Below are 19,733 nucleotides of genomic sequence, written 5' to 3'. Positions count from 1 at the left end.
TTTTGTGTCTGTATCTCCTTCAGTTCTGCTCTGATCTTAGTTATTTCTTGTCTTTGCTAGGTTTTGAGTTTTTTTGATCTTGCTCCTCTAGCTCTTTCAATTTTGATGCTAGGGTTTCAATTTTAGGTCTCTCCTTGCTTCTCATGTGGGCACTTATTGCTATATATTTTCCTCTAGAGAGTGCTTTAAATGTGTCCCGGAGATTCTGGTATGTTGTGTCTTCATTCTCGTTGGTTTCGAAGAACATCTTTATTTCTGCCTTCATTTCGTTGTTTATCCAGTGAACATTCAAGAGCCAGTTGTTCAGTTTCCATGAAGCTGTGCGGTTCTGAGTTAGTTTCTGCATTCTGAGTTCTAACTTGATTGCACTGTGGTCTGAGAGACTGTTTGTTATGAATTCCATTCTTTCGTATTTGCTGAGGTGTGATTTATTTCCAATTATGTGGTTAATTTTAGAGTAGGTGTGATGCGGTGCTGAGGAGAATGTATATTCTGTAGATTTGGGGTGGAGAGTTCTGTAATGTCTATTAGGTTTGCTTGTTCCAGGTCTGAGTTCAGGTCCTGGATATCCTTGTTAATTTTCTGTCAGTTGTGTTTACATACTTTGTTTTTCTTGATTATTAGATTTTTCTGCTCCTTTGCAAGTCTATTAATTTTGATTACATGCTGAATTTTGTGATGTTACATTGTAGAGAGCTTGTATTTCATAGTCTTTGTTAAAGAGTGTCGAATTTTGTTCTAGAAGCTGGTTAATTTACTGGCTGATAAGTTTTATCTTGCTGAGGCTTGTGTTTGGTTAGGTCTAGAGTAGTACTTACTCCAGAGCCAAAGTAATACTACTTTGAATGTGTGGCCTTTCTAGACTTGTAACTGAATGCTGTGGAAGGTTCAGTGAAGCCATTCATTCTGGATAATCAGAGCATTAATATCTCTCAGCTCTGTGTGATCTCTGGGGCCTCCAAAGTCCTCAGTAACTCCTCTCCACTGTGCCTCATGAAGTCTTGCCCTGTATAGATGCAAGTTAATATTGTACCAAAATCTCAGTGAGATCTCTGCAGTTGTCTGGAGATCCTTCTTTGAATAGCTTACTCTTCTTTCTCAGTTTCATACCTCAAAAGTTTCTGATGCCTCCGTAGCCATTAACTCTGATATTTGTTTTCCCTACCCAGCAAGACTATTGCTTTTTTTTCTAGGATTCTGTTCTATGCTGCATTTTGGAGCTCACTTCATCTGTGTCCTTTCTCTAAAAAAATGACAGACCTTGGAAGTCTGGTGTCCAATTTTTAAAAATGATTGATTCACATATTTCTAATTGTTTAAAGTGAGATATGGTAATCCAGTGCCCATTCTTCTTTCACGGCTACAACTGAAACTTGGCCATTTAAACATTTTGAAGTTATTTGATAAGAAGATGCTTTAGATATTAATCTCATTTGATTAATTGATTACTCAGGTTCCTGTATGTCATAAGAGATTTTATCTGGGATATGAATTTCAGAATAATTTACCAACTCTATGTGTTACGGAGACTACAGCATTCTTAAATTGAAATATTTCATGCCATCTTTAATTTTATTTATTTTGCCTTGGGGAACTCCGTTTCCAAGTCTTGCTCTCCACTTGTTTTCCCCTTGCGGCTTAGTGTTGGATTTTAGATTTGGTTTCCTGGTAAGATCGTAATGCTTCATTTTACTCACCATTATTTTTAACTTTTGTGACCTTTTACTCGCTTATAATTCTCCATAACTCTTTTCTAATTAGGTTATTGTTAATTGCTAAAGTGGATCTAGTTGTAAAATGACTAATGTAATGTAAAGCTAGTTACCTATGAACATTCTTCTACCAATTTCAGGTTGTTTAGTGATTATTGTCCTATATCTGTATTCTCTAATGCATTGATTAGCCAAGTCCTTTTAGTAAGAGGTGCCCGTGGTAACTAGTGGAGTTTTATGCCTCATGATATACTCATTCAATTGATTAAACTCCTAGCCAGTCACTTAAATCTGTCTTTCGTTTCCAGAATGACTTTTTTTCTGTGTCATTAGAGTGGATGTGTTAGATAAGGACATACTATTGCCAGGCTGCAAATAAATAACAAAGTTATTAGGCTTCCCCTCATTTAATGAGATCTCTAAAGTGCCTTAAATATCACTCAAGACTTGTATTGTGAGAAATCACTTTTAGAGTTCTAATTTTATTTTTTGTTAATATAACAGTGTCTACTTCTACAGTATAAATTCTGTTTAGCCAAGCAAATCTAACTTTTGTGTCCTTTGGGAACATATTCCTCATGTTTTGTAATTTGTGCAAGATGTAAGCACTTACTTTCTCCCCTGCACTTTCTTTCTATCTGCTATCTATCATTAATTTATATATTCTTAGTAGGTGGCTCTTTACGGATATCAACATTGTTAAACTCCTCTGGCAATGAGTTAGATGAAGGATCCAAAAGAAGAATTACTATTTTTCCAACTATTTATCTTTGGAATTTTTTTAGCATGATTATATCCATTTCTTGTTTTCTCTTACTGTATTTGACAAATATTTAGGTACTAAACATGAAAGTACTTTTTTTCTGTCCTTACTCTTAAAATAGTTAAGCTCAGCTGATAATGTCTCAGTAGGATTAGCAGTCTTGCTTCTACTGCATTGGATTTTAATTGCTCCCCCATCTTAAGTTTTTTGTAATAGTTGCCTTAGATGTGTTTTAAAATATATTTAGGGCTTTCTTTTTCCTTCACACAATAAAAATTTTGATAGACAAGATAACAACTCTGTATTCCTTTACTGTCTTCATGCTCTTCCTCCTACCAAAAAAATAGTCTTTTCTATTTCTGTTTAAAATATGGGTAAGTGCAATTATTGTACTAATAACAATTAAAATCATAAATAAAAATGTGAGCCACTCAAATTTCTTCATTAAGAGAATGTCAGCATCTTGTTATTGTATTACAGATGGGGTCTTGCTATATTGTTTGGGCTGTAGTGCAGCGGCTATTCACAGGTGTGATTGTAGCTTATTACAGCCTCCAACTGTTGGAGGCTACAACTCTAGCCTCCAACTTCTGGCCTCAAGCAATCCTCCTACCTCAGCCTCCTCAGCAACTGGAACTACAGGTGTGTGCCACCAGGCCTGGCTACTTTTTGGTGAATATCCTAGTGTCTGGTGTTTATGTACCACAGAAGTGCATAACTATTTCCATCCTGAAGCCTCACTCTAGATGGTAAGTCACAGTGAAAGAAAATGTTACACCAACTTCAGCTGCATATATAGACATTTATTACCAAGCAGATACAACAGCCGTAAAACTTATCTGTAGTCCTGTCCCAAGGGTACTCAGCATCTTGCTGGAAAGCCTTGCTCTATGACTAATGTGATGATGCACTGGGCAAGCCTCATGTCAAAGCAGGAAGCGGGATCCTCCAAACTCTGTATGTAAGAAATATTATCTTCCTTTGTGTTCCTAAATCAAGGGTATTCTCTTTTGAGTTCTCCTCCTCTTTGTCTTAGCAGGAGATGAGACTCTCCTCCTCTACTCTCTAGATAAAACTAAGATTCCTTGGGTCTTAAGCAGATGGAAACATCTGGAGTTGGAACTTGGCATTGAGTTCACATTTAATAGACTTTCTGTTTAAGCTTACTCACACGGTTTGTGAGAATATGTTGTTCTCTATGCCAAATTTTTAACCTAGTAACATTTTTTTTTTTAGCTTCCACCACCACAGTATTTTATGATTGGTATCAGGCTTCCTTAGATCACTTTATCCGGGGCGTATGTCAGTCATTCTTATATAGGAGTTGGTCTCTATCTTTATCTGGTACTAAGTGAGTCATCAGGTGTTAGTCATTGGACCCCCACACCCCCAACCTGCCTGTTTTCAAGAACACAAAAATGTGAGAAAAATCTGAACTTTGTTAACTTCTCCAGGGTTTTATAATCAATAATTATAATTTCAATAGGCCTGTAAAGTTTGTGTTTTACCATGTTATTTTATTTTGAATTACATGAATGGGTGGGTAGGGACATTTAAATTTTTTCATTGTTTAAAACCTAGAAAGATCTTCATGTGGCTCTAGCACCAGGGAACAACTACCCAGCTCTCTTTCCAGCTTCTGTAGTGTGCTTTCACCCTCCATTTCCCATCCCTCACCCCCTAGGACCAACCTCGACTTCTTTTGGAAGGCTGGCTTTTGGTTCTAGGGTAAAAACTGCCAGTCTTCCTCTAATTAATTAACTGTTAAATACATGTAAGTTTTTGTGGTTTATTTTCTTAAAGATTTTGACAGTTAACCAGCTTGTTCTGTGTTGTGAGGTACATTGCATACATTCTTAAGTGTATTAGCACTGGCATATTTTTATGTAATTTTAAAATTTGCCAAGTGAGTGTCAATAAATATTTCAATTAACTATAATTTTAAAAGATCTATGAAAACAACTATTTATAATAGCTTTAAAATCATGGGAATTTTAACTTTTAAAAAGTTTAAATCCTAATTTTTTTAATAGTTGTTTTAACCCAAGTAGTGTACTTAATTCTATTTAATTATGAGTGTTATGAATAAGAGAATTTAAAACCCTCAGTACCTTGCTTGATCACTTTTTAATTTATGTTGATATTCAGGTACAAATACTTTGAAAAAAAGAAAAATTGAATTTAAATGCTCAGACTGAAAAGAATGAGTATTCTTTAAGTTGGTAAGATTTCTTTAGGCAAGCTATAGTTTTGCCATTTTAAAAAAGTCCTTAAGTGCATATATTTCTAAAGTGTAATTTATGGAGAACTCTTGTCTAGAGCTAAACCTAATTCATATTTTAATAACTTTTTCTAAGTTTTTGTTTTTTTTTTTTTTAGATAAATTGTTAACTCAATCATTTTATATTGTCCTATGGGAAAAAATATAATGTTCATCAGATGTTTTAGAAATGCTTTTCTATGGAAAGATAGAACTTTATTATATTTCCTGTTCCATATATGATCCATTTTGGTGTCCAGTCTTTTGGCTTTCCTGGACCACAATTGGAAGAAGAATTGTCTTGGACCAGTTATAAAATATGCTAACATTAACAATAGCTGATGACCTAAAACACACACCCACACACACACCCCTACAACCTCATAATTTTTTTTTTTTTTTTTTTTGGGATGGAGTTTCGCTCTTGTGACCCCAAGGCTGGAGCACAATGATGCGATCTTGGCTCACCGCAACCTCCACCTCCTGGGTTGAAGCAATTCTGCCTCAGCCTCCCAAGTAGCTGGGATTACAGGTGTGTGCCACTGTGCCCAGCTAATTTTTTGTATTTTTAGTAGAGATGGGGTTTCACCATTTTGACCAGGATGGTCTCGATCTCTTGACCTTGTGATCCACCTGCCTTGGCCTCCCAAAGTGCTGGGATTATAGTTGTGAGCCACCGCGCCCGGCCTACCTCATAATGTTTTAAGAAAGTTTACAAACTTGTGTTGGGCCACATTCAAAGCCATTCTGGGCCCTATGCGGCCTTCGGGTGGACTGTGGTTTGGCAAGATTGGTCTATATCTTGCTTAAATAGCCACTAGCCACCTGTGGCTATTTAAACATAAATTAATTAAAATTAAGTAATTTAAAAACGAGTCCTTCATTTGCATTACCTACATTTCAAGTGCTCAATAGTAGCTGTATTTGGATAACACAGATATTAAATATTTCCACCATTACCTAAGTTCTATTGGTCAGTGTTAATGATCAATTATCTGAGACCATCAATTTATAATTAAATGCCTAAGATGATTTTTGTTTGTTAGCATCTACTAATACATTATAACATGTTTTGTAAGTGCAAATATCTGTTTAATTAGATCTCAGATTATGAAAGCAAAACCTTATAACTGTTTTTTGGAGTTTACTTTTTGATGATTATTCATATGTCATTTCTGAGCAGTCTGTATACATTAAAGATGGAAAACATGGGCAGATATCACCAGTGTTTTTTTATATTTAAAAATAACTTATATTTAAAATACAACAAACATGTACTTAGCAAAAATCATTCATATGAAAATAGGGGAATATAGTGGTTTTGAATGACATTGTTTTAAAAGCCAAAATAGATTCTCCAGGAGAGCCCCCCTTTTTTTTTTGGCAAAGATTTCATTATGGACCCAACACTTCTAGCAACCTGTAGAATGGAAGCAGTCTTCAAACCAAGGCCAATGAAATTTGAGGATACCAGCCACTAACACTGCATGTTTAAACTCATATTCTCAATTTTAGAATATCTTGTATGTGAGCTGTAGCTAGATTGAGCTTCAGAGTTCATTTAATGTCTCATCTATAGATCTTGAAGCGGACAATGACTTGCCTAAGTGGACATAGGTGCACAGTGCCAGTGCCAGAGCTGAACTCAGATTTAGTGATCTCAGTCATCTCAGTAACTCTCTGATTTGGTACTTGAGGTTGGTATTGCTTCTCTGCACCCTACAGTGTCTCAGGCTCCTGACCTCATGGCGTTTCTAATACCACCTGCTCTCTGCATAGCGGTGGATAATGGAGGAGGAGGAGGATTTTGAAAGCTCCCCTCTGCCCTTTTTTTTTTTTTGTGTTGTGGTGAGTTTAATGGCAGAACAGCTCACAGCCCTTTCCCCTGGGGGCCAACTGCCCGCAGCAGAGCAGGGCTGGGCCAGCAGGCAGAGGTTAAAACCCAAATCCCAACAGAAGGCACAGACCTGCACACACCACACCCACATACATACTTAGGGGACTGACAGGACACATGGGACACAGACCCGCCCTGCCTCTGGCCAGAGTACTGTCCAAGGGGATGGTGTAGGCTGCACCTCAGTTCATCTAACTCCCTCCCCAGGTCATTGGTCCAGGCCAAAGGATGGGAGAGGCTTTGAGTCTAGACCTTGTACAGCATCTACAGCAGATTGTTGTGGGCAAAGCAGCAGTATTCCAGGGTGCTGTTGGGCTTGGTCATGAACGCCAGCAGCAGGGGTGCAAGGGCCTTGGGGAAATAGCCCTGCTGCACCATGTGGTCAGCACCATCAGGGGGCCGTAGAGGTTGGCAATGGCCTTGACCTTGTCTTCACTCTTGAGCAGACCCATGTGTATGAGGAGCCTGGTGAGGAAGGTGTTGGAGTTGAAGGATGAGGAACTAAAGGCCTTCTTCATCAGGGCATCTATTGCATCCTGCACTGCTGTCTCACAGTGGCTTCGTCCTTGAACACATATGACACCTTTAGGAAGGCAGAGACCACCTTCTCGGGGTCAGGTGTGTCAGTCTGCTGGGCTATCAGCACAGAGCTCTTGGCCCCAGGTGTAGCACCTTCTCTGGAGATGGAAAGGCCAGGAAGGTGGAGACCTACAGGAGGTGGGGAGCACGGGAGCTGGCTTCCCAGGGTTAGGGTCCAGACTCTTCTGTGAGGGTGTGGCTGACTTCTTTCCCTACACTTGATGCTAAGGCTTTTCCTTTTCCCCTTCTTCCTCTTATTCTTCTTCCTTATCTTCTTCCTCCGCTTCCTCTTCTTCCTCTTCTCCTTCTTCCTTGTCCTCATCACTGAGGGATGCCAGCACCTTGGCCATGTTGAAGCCGTCCAGCACCTCCTGCAGCTGCTCACAGCCTTCTCCCAGGGTGTTGCCATTCAGGTCCAGCTTCTCCAGCTCAGCTTTGTCTGCCATGGCCTCAGTAACAGCCAGGGCAGCATCTCTCTTGATTTCACAGAATGACAAGTTCAGTTCCTTCAGCTTGGGCAGGCCACTGTGGATGGCATCTGCAATGGCAACAGCACCCTTGGAGCGCACCAGGCAGTCCCCAGAATTGATCACCTCTACCTGCTGCAAGGTCTTCAAGGTCTCGGCCATGGCCACAGTGCCCTTCTCACTGAAGGTGGTGGGGTTCAGGTTGATGACCTGCAGCAGGGGTTGACGGCAAAAGCCTGGGCCAGGGCAGTGACACCAGGGTGGTTGATCCCATTCTGTGGCATGTGGACCTCCTCCACGGTCCCAGTGACCCTAAAAGCTTCTGCCAATGCAGCGGTGCCATCGTTCCTCAGATGGTTTCTGCCAGCCACAAAGACCTTCAGGGCCAGAGGCTTGCTTTGGGCACTGGATTTCCAGTGACACTCAGTCAGAGCTGCAGCCAGGATCTTGCTGCCCCCAAAACCTATGCCGCAGTTGTTGAGCTGGAGTTCGTGCAGGGTGAAACAGGCTGAGCTCTTGAGTAGGGCATCAAAGCCTTGCACACCGTCAGGCCCGAATGCGTTGCTACTTAAATCCAGTTCCACCAGCTGGGCCCCAGCTGTGATGAGTCCTTCCCCTAGTGAGATCAGGGCTGCGGATCTCGGACCGCAGCCTCCCTGTGAACATGTCGCTCCAGTGGCAGCACTTCAACTCTGACTTCTTCTCTAAGGCCTTGGCGATGACTCGGGCTGCTTCCATGCCCACTGTGTTGCCTTCCAGACACAGAGTCTCCAACTTGTCAAAGTCTTCAGTCTCTTTAATCACATATTTAGCATCTTCCGTGGAGTTGAGTTTGAGGCTCTTGCCCTTGAAATTCAGCTGTCCCCTAGCCACCTGAGTCTTGGCTAGTTTCTCTTGCAGCTGAGGCCATGTTGGTCAGGCTGGTGGGCTCCCCTGGAGATCTGCAGACTTGGGGTCCAGGGGTCCCGATGTCCAGACTGCTTGTCTCTCCAGTCTCTTGGGCTCCTGGCTTCACGCTCTTCCAACACCACCTGCTCTCTGCACTGCGGTGGATGATGGAGGAAAAGGATTGTGAAATCCATCTTTTTTCTTCATATTAAGCAATTTGTTAGAGGTAGAGAAATCTGATTTTGATTTTATAACTGTTAAAAAATCTAATCTAGCTCCATATATTTTATGCACTATGGAGTGAAAATGAAGAGGAAAAGTAGAACATCTTAAAAAATCCCATAGTAATGCATTATATTTGAAGGAAAATTTTATGTGAATAAGTTTTAACATAAAATCTTAAAATTTTATGTGTCTTAAGTATATATTTTTGAATATTTATGATAAATTGATTTAAAAAACAGAAAAGGAACATAAATATGATTTATATATATATTTATATATATAAATAAAATTGCACTTTAGGTTCTGGGGTACATGTGCAGAACATGCAGGATTGTTGCATAGGTACATACATGGCAATGTGGTTTGCTGCCTCCATGCCCCCATCACCTATATCTGGCATTTCTCCCCATGTTATTCCTCCCCAACCTCCCTACCCACTGCTATCCCTCTCCATTGCCCCCTCAACAGACCCCAGTGTGTGATCTCCCTTCCCTATGTCCCTGTGTTCTCATTGTTCAACACCCACCTATGAGTGAGAACATGTGGTGTTTGATTTTCTGTTCTTGCGTGAGTTTGCTGAGAATGATGGTTTGTCTTCCACAGTGGTTGAACTAATTTACACTCCCACCAACAGTGTAAAAAAGTGTTCCTATTTCTCCACATCCTTCCCAGAATCTGTTGTCTCCAGATTTTTTAATGATCATCATTCTAACTGGCGTGAGATGGTATCTCAATGTGGTTTTTATTTGCATTTCTCTCATGACCAGTCATGATATGCATTTTTTCCTGTTTTTTTTTTTTTTGCCTCATATATGTCTTCTTTGGAAAAGTGTCTGTTCATGTCCTTCACCCACTTTTGAATGGGCTTGTTTTTCTCTTGTAAATGTATTTTAGTTCTCTGTAGATTCTGGATATTAGCCCTTTGTCAGATGGGTAGATTGCGAAAATTTTTTCCCAATGTGTTGGTTGCTGGTTCACTCTACTGATTGTTTCTTTTGCTGTACAGAAGCTCTGGAGTTTAATTAGATCCCATTTGTCTATTTTGGCTTTTGTTGCCAATGCTTTTGGTGTTTTGGTCATGAAGTCCTTGCCTATGCCTATCCTGAATGGTTTTGCCTAGGTTTTCTTCTAGCGTTTTTATGGTGTTAGGTCTTATGTTTAAATCTTTAATCCATCTGGAGTTAGTTTTAGTATAAGGAGTCAGGAATGGGTCCAGTTTCTGCTTTCTGCACATGGCTTGCCAGTTTCCCAACACCATTTATAAAGCAGGGAATCCTTTCCCCATATGATTCCTTTTAAATAAAATGAGTATTGTATGGAAACTAGACTAGAGAATATATTCCAAATAATTAATAATGGCTGTGTCTGAGTATTGTGGTTAATTACAGATTTTTCCATAATATCTGCCTTCTCTTCTGATAACAAAAAGAAAGATATATTTTAATTTGAATTGCATTTTTATTCAGGATGGAATAGTTTAGGTAATCATTTTGGCAAATTTAGAGCATTTTAAAAACAGGAAAATTTGTTAGATTTTATAGAGAAGACTAAACTGTGCTTAACACCTTATCTCTTATTAATTTAAAATATTTATATATATTTAGATTTATAATTTATAAAAGTCCCTTATGAAGGTTAATATTCTGTAAGAAATATAAATGAAGTTTACCTTATTAGAAGCTGTTTTAGCTCTTTAACCTTCTGGTATTAATAACAACACTCAAAACTTTTATCTTAAACCTTAACACCATAATTATCTTCTGAATTTAATATCTAATAACTTATACCCTTCTTTTTAACTTAGCTTTTGTTTATTTTCTATTTATATTGCTGTTAATTTGTCATATGCATATATATTCGCTAATTATTTATTCCACATTATTTAGCCCTTAAATTGCACTATTATTATTGAATATATTATCCTGCCTGGTTCATTAGTTTAATGTTCACATCTTGTTCTTCTACTTTGTCATAAAGTTTTCAGGATCTGGATCCTATGTGACAGGTATTTTATGCCACCCAGGGTTTTAATATATCATGGTAGGGTCTGGACAAGCACTTGTTGATGTAGTGCTTACCCCGCTCTTAGACTCTGAAGTACTAGATGGTTAGATTGCAGGAAAAGATTTTCCTTTACTTGGTATTCTTCCCACTGGATCTGGGAGCTCTGATTTGACACTGGGAGCACAGTGTCAAATAGCACAAATCCTTTGGGGTGCTTGGCTACTGGGTAGGATTTTAAAAGTACCTTTTCTTACAATTCTTAATGTGAAAATGCTTGAAATTTCCCTATTCAAGACTTAGGGTAAAGTGGACAACTACAAAGAATGATCTCTGCTTTTAGAAGGGTTATGGACTGTATTAGTCAAGTTTCTCCAGAGACACAGAACGAATAGACAATACATAGCTATATAAAAGATTTATTATGAGTTGGCTCGGCCAGGCGTGGTGGCTCAGGTTTGTAATCCTGGCACTTTGGGACTGAGACGAGTGGAACACCTGAGGTCAGGAGTTTGAGATCAGCCTGGACAACATGGTGAAACCCTGTTTCTATTAAAAATATAAAAATTGTCCAGGCATCATTGTGGCATGCCTGTAATCCTAGCTACTCAGGAGGCTGAGGCAGTAGAATCACTGAGACCTGGGAGGCGGAGGCTGCAGTGATCCAAGATCAAGCCACTCCCTCCAGTCTTGGTGACAGAGCGAGACACCATCTCCAGGAAAAAAAGAAGAGTTGGCTCATGTGAATATGAAGGCTGAGAAATCCCTTGATACGCTGTTTGCAAGCTAGAGAACCAGGAAAGCCAGTGGTATGATTCATTTCAAGTCTGTAAGCCTGAGAACTAAAGGAGCCAAGTGTAACTCTCAGTCAAAAACTGAATGCCTATGGGCAGGAGCAGATGACTGTCCCAGCTCAAGCCCTTACTTGGACTTCTCGCTCTCTGCTGGCCTACAATGGATTGGAAGATGCTCACTTGCATTGGTGGGGATGGGTCTTCTTTACTCAGTCTACTGATTTAAATGAAATCTCTTCTGGAAACATCCTCACAGACACATCCAGAAATAATGTTTTCCCAGTTTTCTGAGCATCCCTTAGCCCAGTGAAGTTGACACATAAAATTAACCATCACAGAGACAAGTGAACAAAGGGTGACCACTGTTGTGACAGGGATTTAGAGGGCCTCCCTGGAGAACAATAGAGTCCTCTCTGCTTTTCATCCCAGTGCGTCTTTCCTTCTGTCTTGTCTTTTCAGTCTGACCAGCTCTCAATAGGAGAGAATGGCCAGGAAAGGAAAAAATACAGGATTAGACTGAAAATGAAGACAGCCAGGTGAGCTGGAAGAGATAGTCTGAGATGATTTCTGGTTGCTCTGAAGGGGAATTAGAGCTCTAAGAGGACAGAGAAAGGCACTTCCTTCTTTCAGTTTATCTCAAGCTCTAAAAATCAAAACTCCCTGGAAACATGAAAGCCAGTAGATTCGATGTGTAATCATTTTCGAAGAAGATGCCTCCTATCTCTTTACAGGTTGTTTTCTTCTTTTCAGTAACTGGTTTGATTGAGCCTTCCCTATTTTGCTGCCACTTCCCAAATTGGTCTTTTTGGATGGGTATAGATTCTCTGACAAGGTGTTTATTTACGGGTACATAGATTTTCTGTCTCTTGCTCCTCTGGGTGTGCAGGTTGTGTTTTATTTTCCCTTTTTCTTTTGTTTGCTTGCTTGTTTCACTTCTTGATATTCCTCATAAGGAAAAATAAATGTTTTCTCTGTTGCTAGCTTACTTTCTTCCCCCAAACATTTTGGAGCAGCTTTTTTCTTTTTCCAATATTTTACCTCTTGTATGTTTATCCTCTGTGATAAAATACACTGCCTGCATGGGGAAATTCCTACTTGCAAAATAAACAGTTGTCTTTATTTTTAGGTCATGAAAATAATCAACTTATTTTAGAATTCTACTGGAATATACCTCATTTACAAAAGTTGGTAAGAAACAAATGTTTGCTTATTTTGCGGAGTTTCCAATTTTGGATGTAACACTTTATGTTGAGAAATATTAGTAAGTTAAAGTTTCAGAGGCCTCATGCAACAGAGGCTTAATAATAAGAATAAAGAGAACTATTATTTAAATAAAATTAGAGCTAATTCAGAGAGAAAGAGCAGGGTTTTTTTTTTGTCCCTGTCCAATAACCACTTCTCTGGTAGGTGTCTTTCATTATTTCTCAAGGCACAGTAGCTATGGATGACTAGAATTTCTGTAATAGTTCTTCTCTGATTTCTTTCGTTCTTATATTTTCTAAACTAATTGCTTTGTAACAATTGTTTCCAAACATAGAAATCCGGATTTACTTGATCTTCTAGACAAAAAAAAGTCTAGTTCTTGAATAACTGATTCATTAACAATGAAGAGTGTCCTAGGTCAGCCCCTTCAACCTCCCATCTTCACAGCTGTGTCTTTAACTGTTTAGCCTGGCTGATTGCACAAAATAGGAATTGTCTGTTTGCCAAATAAGGAAATAACTGTGATGTTAACAAGTATGCTGTAAACTCTAATGCAATGATCTATGAACTGGAGTTTGAGAACCAGTGCTTTAGACAAATTTTTAAAGACTTTTCTCACAGAGACTTTTCCTCACTGATACATAGAGTTGAGCTAGCAGAGCCTTCATAAGCCAGTGCTGAATGCATTAGAGCTTTTAACTTAGAAAATAAAGGAAAAATGTTCCAGAATAAGATGCTATCAGAAACCTTTTTCTTGTGCTCTTTTCTCATGAGAATGCTACGGTGGTGGGAGTGAGCAAAGTTTGAAGGGGATATAGAAGAAGTTAGAGTCTTACAGAACTCTGGAAGTTTTCCTCTTTGAGTTCTGCTCTGACTGGGCCATTGGCTAACTCCCAAGGCACACTGACTTCACATAGTCAATGACATTGTGTGGGTGTGTGATTTTTGAAAGCTGGTGTTTTTCTTAGTATCTACAAAGATGATGGATACTAAAACAGAAAAAGTGACCTGCAGTAAAGAACATTGCAGATAGCATGTAGGGCCATCATGGAGTTCACCTCTAAATTTGGAGATAAAAATCAGTGTCTGATAATAAAGACAGAAAAATGGTAAATATATGATCTCTATACAAGAGAATAATTTTTAAGTATATTGCTTAGGAGACTAGAACAATCTGATACTACCTAGGATTCATTCTTGGGACCGGGACACAATGAAGAGGGCAGTACCAAAATTGCTTGTGCTATATGATTATATAAGGCTGTGTTAAATAGAGCATTGTTCTTACATGGAGTGTAAGGAAATTTGAATCTTGGAGTATACAAATATTTCTACTTGTTCCTGTCACATGCAGGGGTATGGGTCCTAAACAGACAGTATGGTGAGCCTAGTGGCTTCCTTGTTGATTTTACCCCATGATGGAGATGGGTACATTAGGCTATCAGAGCTTAATAGCTCCATACAATAAAAAATTCCCAGATAACTCTATTTTATCTGATTCAGCGTTCACCAAATAACCCACTTAAAGTAATTGTCATTCCACATACATTTTCTGATAGGAGATAAAAGATTCTGATCAGATGAAAGGATCATTTGGCTGTTATCACAAGTATTGATAAATAGCTTTCTACTCAAATTTTATCAGTCTTTTACGACTTTTGGTTATTGTGAATTAGTCATCAGTTGCACTGAAAAACAACAAAGAAAACCAAAATGTTGCTGAACCAGAACCTTGACCTGTGGTGAACCTCTTAAGGTACGCTGCCTACAGTTTTCATTCTGAACAGTTCAGAAGCCTCACCTTTTGATTTGAGAGTGCATCCCGGGTTTGCTATAATCTCATAATGTCACTGATGCAAATAATACTAATAGCAATAAATATTATCTTACAACTACTTCACACTTAAAATTGATCCATCCTGGATTAAATGCCTTGCACAAATTTTCTTCCTTTAGTCCTCATAAGACACTATGAACTAGACACTGTAGAAATCCAATTTTCAGATGAGGAAAGGGAAGCTTAGCGAGGTTAAGTAACTTGCCTAATGCCATATAACTAGAGAGTGATGGAACTCTGACTTGCTTCTTTTACCTAGAGAAAGTTTTATAAACTTAACTAAAAATCTAAAACTTGGGACTTAGCATCAGTTTATCTGTAATGCTCATGGATTTTCCTAACTTTGTGTTAGTTTAGTCCTCAAGCTGGCTTCTATCACAACAGTAAAATGATTGTCAGGAGCTTCCAGGGGCTACAAGTCTCCTGGGTCACCTCCAATGAAAAAGGAGACCCTGTTCCAGGAGTTCTTTTAGAACAGTGAAGAAGTTTCTTTTCCAGATATCCTCAGGAAATGTCTTATTGCCCCCAGCTGAGTGATGTGTCAAGGCCTGAATACATTTCTATAACCATGGGGATTAACTCAATCAAGGTTAAGCCGGAGGTACAGTTAGCATCTTGTAAGCCACAAGAATTCCTGCTACATCCAGGCAACCAATAGTTATATACCACACACTTATAGGTATAAAATCTTGTTCTCAAAGTGTGATTTAATGAATAGTTAGGCTGGAGTCCTCCCCTCAATAGAACAATGTAATTTATGAAAAAATTCAGTTATTTAAAGGACATTTTATGAGGTTGAATAGCATCCTCCCTTTTCTCCCCAAATTTATGTCCACCCAGAACCTGAGAATGACATTATTTGGAAATAGTCTTGGCAGATATAATTAGTTAAGATGAGGCCATATTGGGTTAGAATGGGTCTAAATCCAGTGAGAGGTGCCCTTTTACACAGGCCATGTGAACACACAGATACACGGAGAAACACAGAAGAAGGCTTGTGAAAGTGGTGGCAGAGATTGGACTTACACCGCCTCAAGCCAAGGAACATCAGAAGCCACCAGAATCTTGAAGAAGCAAGGAAGAATCTTCTCCTGAAGAATTAGGTAAAAGCGTGAGCCCGCCAGAACTTGATTTCAGATTTGCAACCTTCAAAACTACAAAGAATACATTTCTGTTTTGTATAGTCCACCCAGTTTGTGGTATTTTGTTATAATAGCTCTGGAAACCTAATACAGATACCATGACAGATCTCTCCAACAGTTATGCAATGGGAGAATATATCTGAAATTTAAAACTGACAAACCCAACAAATCAATAAGAAAAAACTAAGCAACAAATAAATAAAAGATTTAGAATAGACAATTTGTATAAAATGAAACAAAATCAAATATTGGAGATGCTCAAAATAATTAACAATCAGAAATGCAAGTTAAAATATCGCTTTTCAATGATTAGCCTAGCCATAATTTTAAAAGATAGATGTGTCAACTCTTGACTGATATTTGAGGATATAAGAACCCATATGTCCTGTGGAGGGAGTGTAGACTGAGCCAGCCATTCAGAGAGCAATGTGGCAATCTTTACTGAAATTAAGTATATGCATACACTTTGACCTATCAGTTCTGCCACTGAATGTATGAGCCAAAGAAATTCTTACATAAGATCATAAGGGAACATCTATGAATGGAAATGTCATTGAAATAATGTTGTTGGTCAGAGTTGGAAGCAACCTGGTGTCTATCATTGAGAGAGTAGAGAGGGGCTATGGACTGAATGTTTGTGTCCCTCAAAATTTATATCTTAAAATGTTAACCACCAATATAATGGTTTTAGGAGGTAGAGCTTTTGTGAGATCATTAGGTCAGGAGGGTACTCGTGACTTTATAAAAGGGACTTTGGAGAGCTTTCTTGCTCACCTTCTACCATATAAAAACACAAGAAGTTGGAGGTCTGCAACATGAACAAGGGCTTCACCTTAACCCATCCATGCCACCACCCTAATCTGACTTACAGCTTCCAGACCTGTGAGAAACCAGTGTTTTTTTGCTAAAGTCATCCAGTCTATGGTACTTTGTTATGATGACTTGGACTAACTAAAACAATGGATAAAGTGTGATGATTATATATCATGGTAGCTTGCCATGTGGCAATTAGAAACGATCAATCAGACACAACAATGAATGGATATTGATAAGATGTCTGTAAAAAAGAAACACAATGAAATATATCATACAGTACTACTTATTTAATAACATCTGTCCACTAATCAGAGCACATTTTACAAGAACACATAAAAAAAGATTCAATAAACACAATAGAATTGTCACCTGTCAAAATCGTGGATATGAGTAAGAAGGAAATAAGAAAAGGCCTCACATGGATCAATATTATAGTTGAATTTTGAATACTGTGGAGAATAGGGGCACTGACACCTTGAGCACTTGCAAATACATCTTTAGCTTTTGACACCACCAAAACTTAACTACCAATTGCCTGCTGTTGACTGGAAGCCTTACCAATAGCATAAACCATTAGCACACATTTTATATATGTATTATATACTGTATTCATACAATAAAGCAAGGTAGAAAAAGGAAAATGTTATTAAGAAAACTATAAGGAAGAGAACATATTTTACTATTCATTAAGTGGAAGTGGATCATCATAAAGGTCTTCACTGTCATTGTGTTCATGTCGAGTAGGCTGAGGAGGTAGAGGAGGGGTTGGTCTGGCTGTCTCAGGGGTAGCAGAGGCAGAAGAAAATCTGCATATAAGTGGACCCACAGAGTTCAAACCTGTAGTATTCAAAGATCAACTCTACTAGGCATTTTTATTTTTTTGCCATTCATTTTTTTTGAAAAAGACATTTAGAAGTGAGCTCAGTGTATAATCAATGCACATTTTTACCTCATTCTAGGGTTCAAGTGTATTTTTTGGTTTTCCCTTTTCTCTGTTGTTCCGTCTCCTTTACTTTCCATCTTCTGTCACCCCTACTTCTTCAGTGTTAATATTCCTCAGGGTCCATTCTTGGTCCTTATTTTTTTGTTCTACAATTATTTCCTGGGAATTTGAGTCATGTCTACATCTATCTACATCTAGCTTCCACCTTCCCCACGATCACTGATCTGCAATATTATGTGTTCTACTCAGCAGGAATGATATTGAACCCATATTCTCTTCTTTGTCCTGCAAATGCGGTCTTTTAAAGTGATATTATCTCAATATCTCAAGCAAATTTGGAAACATCTTAGAGTTCTCTCTTTTTTGCACTCCATATATCAAATCCTATTTATTATACTTCAGAAATACCACTAAAGCAAGCTTCTCTTGATATCTTTACAGTCACAGAAAGTCACCAAAAGGCTTTAAGCACAAAAGTGGTATAGGTAAACTGCTTCAAGAATGATTGCTATGCATGCAGCAAGAGGAATCTATTGAGAAGTATGGAGACAGGCTGAGAGTTATTAATGAAATCCAGGAAAGAGACTGTGGATGATTGAACTAAGGTGATGGCAGTGGAGACACAGGGAAATTAATTCCTTTCATAGATAATTTGGTAATGGACTTGATATGAGTGGTACTGAAGCTACAAAGAGCTGTGAAGGGTTAGTCTCAAGTTTCTGTCATAGCTACTGGGTGATTATTGTGCAATTTTCTAAAGAGAATTGGGAAGGAGTAATGGTTGTCTTGGGGGAAAGATTGTATGACTGCAGTTACGGATATGTTCTACTGAAGGAATTTTGGTATAAAAGTTGAAGTGTTTATAAATACTATAAATAGATCCGATTTGAAGAACCGAGGCCCAGGCTATTGATACAAATTTGAAAGTGGTTAGAATATTAATGCAGTTGATGCAATGGGGGATGGCACACCCAGGAAGAAAGTGGAGTGTAGGAAACACTCACATTTAACAGTCGGTAGAAGGCATTCGCAAAAGAGACAGTGAATGAAATACACTACAGAGCGAAGCCCGAGGAAACAGTCTTCTCTGCTTCAAGTCTGTAAGTCTGTCCAGGAGTGTCAAATGTTGCTGAAGGGTAGCAGGATGAGTGCTGAAATTAGGTCCATGGGATTCACCACATATGGATCACTTGAGTAATGTTGGATGAATAGAATTTAGGTTTAGGACTAAGCGGGAGGTGAGATAATGGTGGCAGCAAGTCTAGACAACATTAGGAAGTTTGGATAAAGAAAGGAAGGAAAGTATATAAAAGGTAGTTGGAATATTATGTAGGATCCAAGGAGTGTTTTTGTTTCATTTTGTTTTGTTTTAAAGATGTGAAGCAAGCTGTTTAAATGCTTATGGGTAAAATATCCTAGGGATTTTATTTTAAAACCTAAGAATTTGATTGCTACTTACATGTTTCCACATGGCATGATAATAATCTTCTTACAAGTAAAACTCTGTCAGTAGATGTTTATTCCCTTAAAAGGAGGCATGATGTGTTGTTTGCTTTTTGTTATTCTCATTGCTCAGCGCTAAACCAGAACCATTATATGCAGTCAATAAATATTATTAAGAAATAATCCTCATGCCTGTAATCCCAGCACTTTGGGAGGCTGAGGCAGGCGGATCATGAGGTCTGGAGATCAAGACCATCCTGGCTAACACAGTGAAACCCCGTCTTTATTGGAAAAAAACAAAAAAACAAAAAAACCAAAAGTTAACAGGGCGTAGTGGCACGTGCCTGTAGTCCCAGTACTCAGGAGGCTGAGGCAAGAGAATTGTTTGAACCTGGGAGGTGGAGGTTGCTGTGAGCCGAGATCACGCCACTGCACTCTAGCCTGGGTGACAGAGCAAGGCTCTGTCAAATAAAATAAAATAAAATAAAAACATCTCAAATAAAATAAAATATAATGATAAAATATAATAAAATAAAATATAAAATAAAATATCCCTGAGTCTAACCAGATCCAACTAGTGATCAGCTCATCACTTTTCCAACAAACTTCTAATGTGAATGAAAACAGGTGGGACACATTGGTAATTATTACATTAAATTAACTGATATCACAGTTGTTAGTTTAAAATAAAGCAGACTTTTCCTAAGGTATTAAGTTTCTTCTGCATGTGAGAGAACTGTTATATTATACCAGTAGAGTTCCT

At 38.5% G+C, this 19,733-nt stretch overlaps 1 pseudogene across 1 annotated transcript in view; it reads right to left on the bottom strand.

The window, feature by feature from the left end:
* Positions 1-6,743: 6,743 nt before the first annotated feature.
* The window catches only part of LOC108310856, a 46,535-nt pseudogene continuing 33,545 nt past the window's right edge, over positions 6,744-19,733 (bottom strand). Inside the window, exon 2 of the transcript XR_005201767.1 lies at positions 6,744-8,578. The product of XR_005201767.1 is annotated as a ran GTPase-activating protein 1-like (transcript). The remainder of the gene's footprint in view (positions 8,579-19,733) is intronic.

The sequence above is a fragment of the Cebus imitator genome, unplaced genomic scaffold (genome assembly GCF_001604975.1).
Source record: "Cebus imitator isolate Cc_AM_T3 unplaced genomic scaffold, Cebus_imitator-1.0 Scaffold109, whole genome shotgun sequence".
NCBI lineage: Eukaryota > Metazoa > Chordata > Mammalia > Primates > Cebidae > Cebus > Cebus imitator.
The sequence above is the reverse complement of the archived record's forward strand: the minus strand, read 5'-3'. Positions and strand labels throughout refer to the sequence as shown.